Raw genomic sequence first — 9,723 nt, 5'->3', positions numbered from 1 at the left:
TTGTTTTGGCCGGAATCGACTGCGCTGGTTCGTGACGCCAGCACGCTGCCTCACATTCCGTGCGCCCGACAGCTCACCTTCCTATTTTGATCCGGGTTTCGTGCTCGCCACCACCGCATTCCGATGGTCTCTCCCCTCCCCGGCTGCCGAGGAGTGGGACACCGCGGCGGAGGTGGTTGAGCGCTGGGAAGCCCCTTCCGCCGGCGACTGGACGGTGGAGGACGCTGAATAGTACCTCGCCGCGGCCGCCTGCCTCGCTGACGCGCCGGGCCCGCGCGTCAAGGCCACGCTGCAGGCTGTGATGGCGCGGCTCGAGGACGAGTTCGGCCACCTGCTCATCCGCGGGGCCTCGCCGCTCGCCGCCGAGGATCTGCAGGCGCAGCGGGATGCGAGCGCGCGCAGCTCGAAGGAGGAGGAGCAGGGCGGCGAGCGCGAGCAACGTGGCATGCGCAGCGGCGGCGGCGGCCTCCGGGAGCGGGAGGGGAAGAAGCCAAGGAGGGCGGCGGCCTCCGGGAATTGGGTTGGGGCGCAGCGGCCTCGCCACGGCAGGGCAACCAGGCAGCGGGGGCCCGCGCGAGCGGGGAGAGCTTTGGGCGGCGGAGGGAGGCCAGTGCGTGCTCATGGCGGGCGGGCGGGGCGAGGTAGAAGGCGAGAGAAGGAGGGAGGGAGGTTGGATGTCGAGGGAGAAGACTGACACGCAGGATCCACCTGTAAGGGTAAAACGGATATTTTAAGCCACTGTTAACTGCCGTTCCCCTAAAAATTAACGGCAACGATATACAGGGGACAAAAATTTGGAGCAGCGGCTAGTATGGCACTGTATCTTTCTAGTGGTGTAAAGCAAATTGAAAACTTTTATAATGGCTCACAAAAAATTGCCTCATTATTTAAGATAACATATCACGTGTAAACCAATCTCTTCGTACAAACCGTGTAAACTTAAATCTGGATCATCGGATCAACTTTTTTTTAAAAAGACTAACAGACAAAAATACTCTGACCGAATTACTCTTTTGGTCTTTCCCATTCTCCTCTACCTTCTCTTGCGTACAACTCCCTGACCCGCAATGGAACATATCTGGTGGAAATCACAACCTTCGTAAAAACTCGTGCAAATCACGACAAAAAAGTCCTAAATTCACCAAAAAATCACATGTAAATGATATAAATGATACACAATCTTGTAAAATATCTTATTTCTATATCTTACAAATGAAATCGAGTTTGGACAATATATTTTATAAGATTGTGTATCATCATATCATCTACATGTGATTTTTTGGTGAATTTAGATGACTTTTTTGCCGTAATTTGCACGAATTTTCACGAAAATCGTGATTTCCACCGGATATGTTGCCGACCCACAAAACCGGCTTGGGCCGACGGCGGCGATTGGGACCGGCGGCCTGAGCAATGGGAAAAATAGATGCGGAAGACGTAGATCCGGACGGCAGGGTCCTTTGTTAGGCTACCCGCACCGACAAACTGTAAACCGTCCTCCAGTTCCAAAATGCAGTAAAAAGAGCTACAGCGGCACCCTCTATGTGATATGCTACCGAAGCGGAGGCCACCGTTTTCGCCAAATCGAGCGGACTCCGCGGAGCACGCTACATCGCGGACGTGGCGTAGGGCCCGCCTCGGCCGTTGCTGCCCCGCGGCCGGGGCCGCCGCTGGGAAGCCGAGGAAGGGAGCTGGAAGAGGGAAGGCGGAGAGGAAAGGGAGGAGAGGAGAGGGAGGAGGGCCCCAGCGGCCGAGCTTGAGATCGTGCAGGGGAGGGAGGGAGGAGGGGCGCCGTCGGCCGAAGTCGAGCTCGAGCGCGCCGATGGAGGGAGCAGGGGCCTCCGCCGCCGCACTGGCGAGGGGGAGGGAGAAGCACCCGCCGCTCGAGCAGGGGCAGGTCGGCCTCGGCGACGACCGCGTGGGCGAGCGGGCCTGGCTGCCGCGCGCAGCGGCTCCGCCCAGCAGCGCAGCGCGCGCCGCCGCGTTCCGCCCTCCACGACGTCGCGTGCCTCTCGCGGCCAGGCCACCATAGCCCGGCCACCGCGCCGCGGCCGCTTCCTTGCCACGCGCCGGAGAAGGAGGGGAGCGGGAGAGGAAAGGGAGAGGCCCGCCGCGCCGCCGCGCGCCCCGTGCCCGGCCACCGCGTGCCGGGTGCCCGCGTGCGCGCCGCCGCTGCCAGGCCGTGCCCGCGCGCCGTGCCGCCAGATCCTGCCGCCGTGTCGCCCATGGCCGCCGCGAGGAGCTGAGTGGGAGCAGGGGAGGCGCCGCCGCCGTGGTTGCCGCAAGCCGCACCTCCCCCCGCGCGCCGCCGCTTCTAGGCCCCGCCCGCGCGCGCGCCAGCCTGCCCACGACGCGTCGCCCTCAGCGGCCGCCACTTGCCGGACCGCCCGCGCGTGCCGGTCGTGCCGCGGCCGAGCTTCGCCGCCCCGCCGGTCGATCCGCCGCGCCGCCTGTCGCGCCGCTCGCCGGCCGGAGGGAGCAGGGAGGTGGGTGGGGCGACGGGGTGGGTGGGGAGCAGGGAAGGGTCCATGCCAGTCGCCGGCGGAGGGAGCAGGCAGGGAGCGGCCGGCCTCGCGTCGCCGCGGCTCTCCGCCTCGCCGCTCGCCGCCTCGCGCGCTTGCCGCCCCCACGCGTGAGCAGAGAGGGAGGTCCGGTGGCTTGGCCGGAGAGGGAGGCCGGATAGAGAGAGAGAGCAGAGGGAGGGGCAGAGGAGGGCGGAGAAGAGGAGGAAGAAAATAGAGAGAAAAGGAAAAGAAAAAAAATGAGATGATAGTTGGGATGAATGGATAAAATATGTGGTAGTTGGGATAGAATAGAGATATAGAGAATGAACGAGTGCAGCGAAACTGGACATAGAGGAGAGAATATTGATTAACAAGACAAAATATTCTTTTTAAAGGATGGATTTAGAGTACCACGAGTGCAGATAGCTTTAGGCGTGTGGGTCGGGTGGAGGCGCGCCGTCAGGCGTGCGGGGTGGATGGAGGCGCGCCCTCCTGCGCCGGCGACCCCCGGCCACGCGGCGACGAGCCTCGTCAGGGCGAAAGGGTGCCGCGCCGCGGCGGTGGTGGCTGGCCCTAACGGCCGTGGTTGGCGCACGCAGCTTTCCCCTCCTACTGCGGAGACTGCGCCCAGCGGCCGCGTCCTCTTCCTGCAACAGGCCACTGCGTGCCTCGTGCGCAATAGAAAGTGCGAACAAATATCCTCTTGTTGGGATATTTGGTTATAAATGATGTAAACAAATTGGTGCAAATTTGACTAAAGATGATGCAAAAAAATCGATGCAAAGAATTAAAAAATTGATCAATGTATTCATATTCATCAATCAAAATATAAAAGATGCAAAAAATCTTTGGAACAATACAATTACCTGGTCTACATGTGCAACAGAAGTGCTATAAGTGAAACATACGAGGGGCGAATGCCTCTTTTCAAGTGCATTTAATAGTGTTAGCCTAATATGTAACAGCAATGTCGCTTTAGGGATGAAAGATGAAAGTTGAAGTGAGTGTCAATGGAGTAAGGGAAATAAATTTTGTAGAGCCAAGGAAGAAACAAATTACTTCTTGGTGTCAAATAAGAAATTTTCTCGTCCGGATTCTCAAGGGCTAATTTCTGGAAGGGGACCCCAAGGCAAGTAGCTGCTTAGAAATCAATCGGGAAAATTAGATTCATACCATCAAAAGATCCAAATTTTAGATATATAGCATTAAAAGAATCAACTATAGATATATACCATCAAAACATAACACTTCTTAGAATCTTACCATATCTGTGAACTCCACGTTACCTGTGACCATAGTACCCTTGGCCCAGCGTCTTCCTAAATGGTTAACTAAGCTTCTGTGCAGTTGTTGAACTCTTTTTGTTACGCAACAAAGAGCGTGAACTTCTCTGCTCCTCTAGTCCTAACTGTTGCGCTTCCACCAGAGTTACTGATTTCTCTTCTTGTTCCATCTTGCAAATGTGCTCGCTGTTCCTGCCTTCCTCTATTTTCTTTTGGGAACTACAATGCACAATCAGAGTAAAACTTGCAAGCAGCGCAAGTCAGGCGGAGGGTGAGGGAGTATCGGCCGCTCGATGGGCGTGTCGCCGACTCGACGGAGCGACCACATGGAAGATGCTCCACCTGCTACTGGAAGCGCATAGCCGAGGGGAGGGCAGGGGAGGCAGCCGTCCCCAGAGCGTTCGTAGAGAAGATGCACATTGCCAGTCGCCCTATTTCTTCGCACGGGAGCGTTCAGAATGCTAGGCATGCATTTTAGGCTCAAGGGCAAAATCGGAACTTGGTAAATATTGGATGTGCCAAAAAAGTTAAAGCTAGCAACAGAAGCTAACGGAGTGGTAAATATCAGTAACTTGCTATCTTTTGATGGTATATGTCTATAGCTGATTTTTTTTGATGGTATATATCTTGAATCTTTTAATGGTATGAATCCAATTTTCCCAAATCAGAATGGCAGGCAATAACCTTGTTTGGTTTCCTGGAATTCCAGAAATAGTAACACTTTGACCGCTAATGCACTCTGCAAGGTATCAGTTCGTTTATCTCAAGGCAGACAAGATTGCTCATTGCAGATTGACATAAAAAGAACAGCGTCAACAAATCAAGCTGAACCATAATGAATTCTAGACCTCATGCGCTGCTCTACGCAATATTCTTGTTCAGTTTAGAAGAGGGGTATAATAAAGGACTCTTCCATGCCATATAAGATAGGGATTCAAGTGTGTAATAATGATTATTTCTCGATCACTCGCTTAACCCATTTATATTTCATTTCTTTTGCTTCAAAATCCAGATTAGTTCAATTGAATGAGTTTTTTTAGGTCAACCTAGTGGCGCTACAGAAAATACTGATGATCTACCCAATAACACATTTCTACCAGCGTTCTGCGAACTGCCTATAGCTCAGCGTCAGTGCAAATTGTCTATTTCTATTAGCGGTTCCACATGGGATTCGTTTAAAGACCTGCAAGTAGAAATTATTTTTCCACGCGAATCTGTGTAGAAACCACCCTTCTTTTTTTTTTACCATCTACTTCACCAGCACAGTTTGCACCCTGAGCCATTAAACTTATTCGAGATTCTCACCTTGGTTCATAACTATCCAAGAGAGCATCATATTTTTTGAAACGTAAGAGAGAGAGCATCATATTGTTCCTATAAATTCATGTGATTTTAAGTTAGAATGAAAGAGCTGGATAGTATAAGAATCCGGATGCTCATTTGAAGAGTTTATGGATCCCGATATATACATTGCAAGACAATATACACTCCAGGCAGACTCTATTTTACACCAATCACATATTTCATTTTTGTTTAGCCAGATCCCAACGACAAAGCCAATCATGCTTGTGGACCTTTTGCTATAGATAAGCACTTGTTAAAAAACGACTATATCTTTGTGGAAAGAGGACCTACAACTGAAGCAACTATAATAAGGACTTAACTAAATTACGGCCGGCCGTAATTTAGCTTTTCACTACGGCCTGTCCATTTTGAGAACATGTGACCTGCTCTTTCCTTTTTTTAAGCAAAAACTGGCATCCATTGGCGGGAGCACAACTATGGCAAGGACAAGGACAGGAAAGATGACATCAACACATGCAAAATCTATCTCATACTTAAAAAAGCTATAATTTTACAACCGAGCATCAAAATTAAAATCTGATTACACCATTACATTGCCCCCAACAAAAGGATCAAAACAAGATCTCGCTTCAATATATTTTGATGATATTTTTCTCGTACAGGTCCAAAAAGCACTTTTGTTAAAAGTTGAAAGTATATCATAATGAACTCCGAAGCAATTTAGAACAAATGTACAAACAAATAAAACAGATTGATCAAAAGCAAATTAGAATAAATATATAAGCAAATAAAACAGATTCACAATAATATTGTTTTCATTAATCAGAACATAGTCACTAGATACACCTTGCTTATACTTTAGCTTCGCTGCATATGACCTACAAATATAATGTAGTGAACTGGTTAGGTATCAGGGTGTTTGATTTCAGGCTAAAAAGAGACATGAAAATATTATCAGCTATCTTAGAACACGAATATCAAGCAAAAACATAAATGATGAGGCAACTTAGAACACCATACTGTCATCTAGCATATTAACCCTCCCCCCAATGAATAGAACACATACATAAGGAATCATAATACATTTCGAAACAAGAAGGGACTGTCCAAACACAAGAACCACATGAAAAACACCCACAAAATCGAATCCCCCTAGATTGGAGCACACGGAAAAAAGGATCACTTAGACGAGGGAGGAGGGGTGTAGGAGAGAAGGCTCACCATGGCCAAGTAAAAAAATGCTAAAATCCAGGGCACAAAAATGCTTGTTGGTTGAGCATAAGTTGGATATACGAAATAAAAAAATGATATGTAGGAATATAGGAAAATGCTAGAATTAGAATGCAAATATGCTCAACTAAAATGAATAAATTGCTTGATGATTTAGCAAAACTTGCCATCAAATTAATCTGAGCGGGGTAAATGACATTGACTACAAATCTGTTCTTCCTTGAAGACATGAAGTACTGATAGTCCCTTTGTCCCATTTCGCATCCAACAAAGCATGATTAATCATCATATATTCAAGGACTAAGCCTATAACTAGCACGTGCAGACCTCACACGGTGCCACCATTTTTTTTTTGAGGTAACACGGTGCCACCATTGGTAATCACCTGATTTCAACAATAAGCATTGCTTGGAATGACTGGGATAATGCACTGTCTAGACAATTTTCTTTTCATCCTAAACTACACCCTTCTAGTCTCCATCTTATTAACGTATACATTGGCACTTTTAACCTAGAATCACCTACTAGAAATCAATCGAAGGGATCCAAACAGCAATGCTCAAGCAAAACTCCACTAAATTATAAGAGCAGATAGACAAGTTGCAACTGAGCCATGGAACAAGCTGCGATACGAAACATAAACGGATTAAATTTACAAGGACCCTAGAAGGCCTGGACTGACCTGGATGCTAATCAATTGCAGAGCAACTGCAGGGTTAAATGACATGCTCAAAAGCACACTGATCTAACTTGCTAATCTTGATTAAAAAACACTAAACTGCTCAAACAAGCTACTTATATTAGCAGTTACGGAATAAATTAGAGGATGTGAAGCTGAGAGCTATATATCCGGATGCATCACTCACACCACAGGATGGCAGCAAGACCAACGGCGGCCTCGAGCATCTCGAAGACGAGCTTGTTGTCGACGACAGGCGGCACCACCTTCTCCCCTGCCTGGACTGTCCCTGCTGTGCAGCAGCATGGCCACCCGCACCTCGGCGCTCGTCGTTGCCGCTAAGCCGCTCGGCGTCTGCCCCCATGCCGACGCCGACGAAGCGGACGCCGCGGTAGCCGAGGAACTCTGCCAGCGTGCGGGGGACGCGGTCGGCGTGGAGGAGCTAGAAGATGAGGCAGCGGTGACCGATGCAGAGTTGTAGCATGACGACGAGGCACGTTAGAGTGATGATTAAATGCATAAAAATAGCCTTATAGCCAAAGAGCATGTTAGAGTGATGATTCACTGTGGAAACTTGCATGCATAAAAATAGGCGCATCAGGTTTCAGATCCTAAACAGTATTGTGTGGCCGAAACAAGAATTAGAAACATGAAAAGAATAGCATTATTCAGAACCATATTATTGGCTAAAACAATTGTATAATTTGCCTAATCTAAAATAACAATTGCCTAATGAAGTACATATTTAGACAAATGAATGCAAGAAATATACTTGCTCTCACTACATACGTACTTATTTACTTGAGCTGGTTCATAATGCACATCATATTTTCTTAATGCTTTGTACTTGATCTCCCCTGCTGATAACCTGGGATCCTGCAATGTAAGAATAGAAAAAATAAAAAATGAATTAGAGAAGAAAGAATACTGTAAAAATTGCCCAACGATTTGCAGTGTTTTGCCTTTGACCTTACGGCAATATTGCTTGATCATAGTACATTTATTTGCCTATTCTCGTATCTATTATTACTTTCTAACCGTCTCATGAAGTTTGGTAGATAATAGGATGCACCTGTAGGTATATCATACTGGTGGTGTCTCAACTATGAATCCTTAATAACCCAACTAATCTTGCTGCCTCGGGTCATGCAGCTACATCGCCAAATGTAAACAACCCACCAAGATCAAAAAAGTTAAATGAAAAAAAAAGAAACAGCAAACAGCAGAATAACTGCTTAGAAATTTACCTTAAACTGAACACATTATCACTCTGATCTGCCTTGTGTCAGGAAAACTACATTGTTGTCTGGCATGTTGTTTACCCTTTCCTAAAAAAGGAAGAATGTGTATATTGCAGGAACCATGGATTTGAATGAGCTACCCCTTGAATTTGATTATGACTTCCTAGATGAAGCTAATATAAGCCCTTCCTATTGCACTCAACCACCTTTTGGTGTGCGAGGTCACAATGCAATGAGCAGGATGGGCAAAACCATCAAAACCAGAATAATGTTGATAACACACTAGTTGCTGATGGTAGCATCCAAAATGCAAAATGCAAGGGAAATACTGGTGGTAGAAATTTGATTAGAGAAAAGCAATAATTTGCCTAGATGATAACATTTTTTTGCCTAGTTATAGTCTACATAACTGCCAGCCATGTTGGAAGCTGAAAAAAAATGTATTGATGTGATGAGGCGGTATGTAAAAATACCTGATGATGTGTCAACCATATTTAGGGTTGTCAGCCATTTGTTTTGGAGGTGTTTCAGTTGTAACTTTCACTGATGGCCAGCGTGGGCTCTTCGATTGACTTCATAATATCAAATTCGGGTGGCGTATTCCAAGAACTCCACTTGGCCAATGAATTAGCTGCATTACTTCCACTCAAAACTGCAGCCTTGTCCCATTGCATTTTATACATGCTGCTACAAGTGTTAATTTGTGTTGCAAATGTTCTTGTCTTGAACTGCTGGGTTTTGCACTTTATCCAGCAGCATAAGCCTTGCCCGTCTGAGGTCAGCATTGCCTAATTTCTGCCATGCTTGGATCTGATCTGCTGGTAAAGATGCTGGTTGATCTTCAAATGCACCATTCCCCTGTGCTCCACCTTTCTCAACCCCTCCAATGGTTTGTTTGCCAGCTGTTGTTGGTCCCCTGGTTGCATCCTCTTAAGTCATCTTATCAGTGGGGCAAGCTCTTCATTATCTTCAGCAGATGGAGCATCCTTTTTGGGGGTTTCGTCGTCAAATCATCTAGGATGCCACCTAAAAAAATGTATAAAAATTGCCTCATGCGGAAAGGGAGGCGCTGAAAAAAATATACCATCACTACTACAAAAACGTTGATTTGTCCCGGTTGGGAAACCGGGACAACAGCGGTTTCCCAACCGGACATGCGTTCCCGGTTGGGAAACCGGGACAACAGCGGTTTCCCAACCGGGAACGCCTGTCCGGGACAAAAGGGGGTGCCCTTTTGTCCCGGGTGTGGCAACCGGGACAAAAGAGGACCTTTTGTCCCGGTTGGTAACACCAACCGGGACGAAAGGTGCAGCTAGCGCCCACGTGGCTGGCGCACCCTTTTGTCCCGGTTGGTGTTACCAACCGGGACAAAAGGTCTCTTTTTTTCATGTTTTTCTTTTCTCAATTCTTTTTCTATTTCAATTATACTTTTGCATTTCAATTAAACTTATGTATTGGAATTCAGTGTGTATGATCTCCAC

The 9,723-nt window shown here is 47.6% G+C and overlaps 1 long non-coding RNA gene across 3 annotated transcripts; it reads right to left on the bottom strand.

Moving 5' to 3' along the window:
* Positions 1–6,881: 6,881 nt before the first annotated feature.
* Positions 6,882–9,346, bottom strand: LOC120665518. Of its 3 annotated transcripts, none has more exons than XR_005671194.1 (3): positions 8,716–9,346; positions 7,567–7,877; positions 6,882–7,443 (listed from the first exon to the last, which is right to left on the bottom strand). It is a non-coding gene; the product is annotated as an uncharacterized LOC120665518 (long non-coding RNA). The 3 variants fall into 3 exon arrangements; XR_005671195.1 differs by having other exon boundaries at positions 7,795–7,877; positions 8,716–9,345; XR_005671193.1 differs by having other exon boundaries at positions 6,882–7,877; positions 8,716–9,345.
* Positions 9,347–9,723: the final 377 nt, after the last annotated feature.

Source organism: Panicum virgatum, chromosome 3N (genome assembly GCF_016808335.1).
Source record: "Panicum virgatum strain AP13 chromosome 3N, P.virgatum_v5, whole genome shotgun sequence".
NCBI classification, from domain to species: Eukaryota; Viridiplantae; Streptophyta; class Magnoliopsida; order Poales; family Poaceae; genus Panicum; species Panicum virgatum.
The sequence above is the reverse complement of the archived record's forward strand: the minus strand, read 5'-3'. Positions and strand labels throughout refer to the sequence as shown.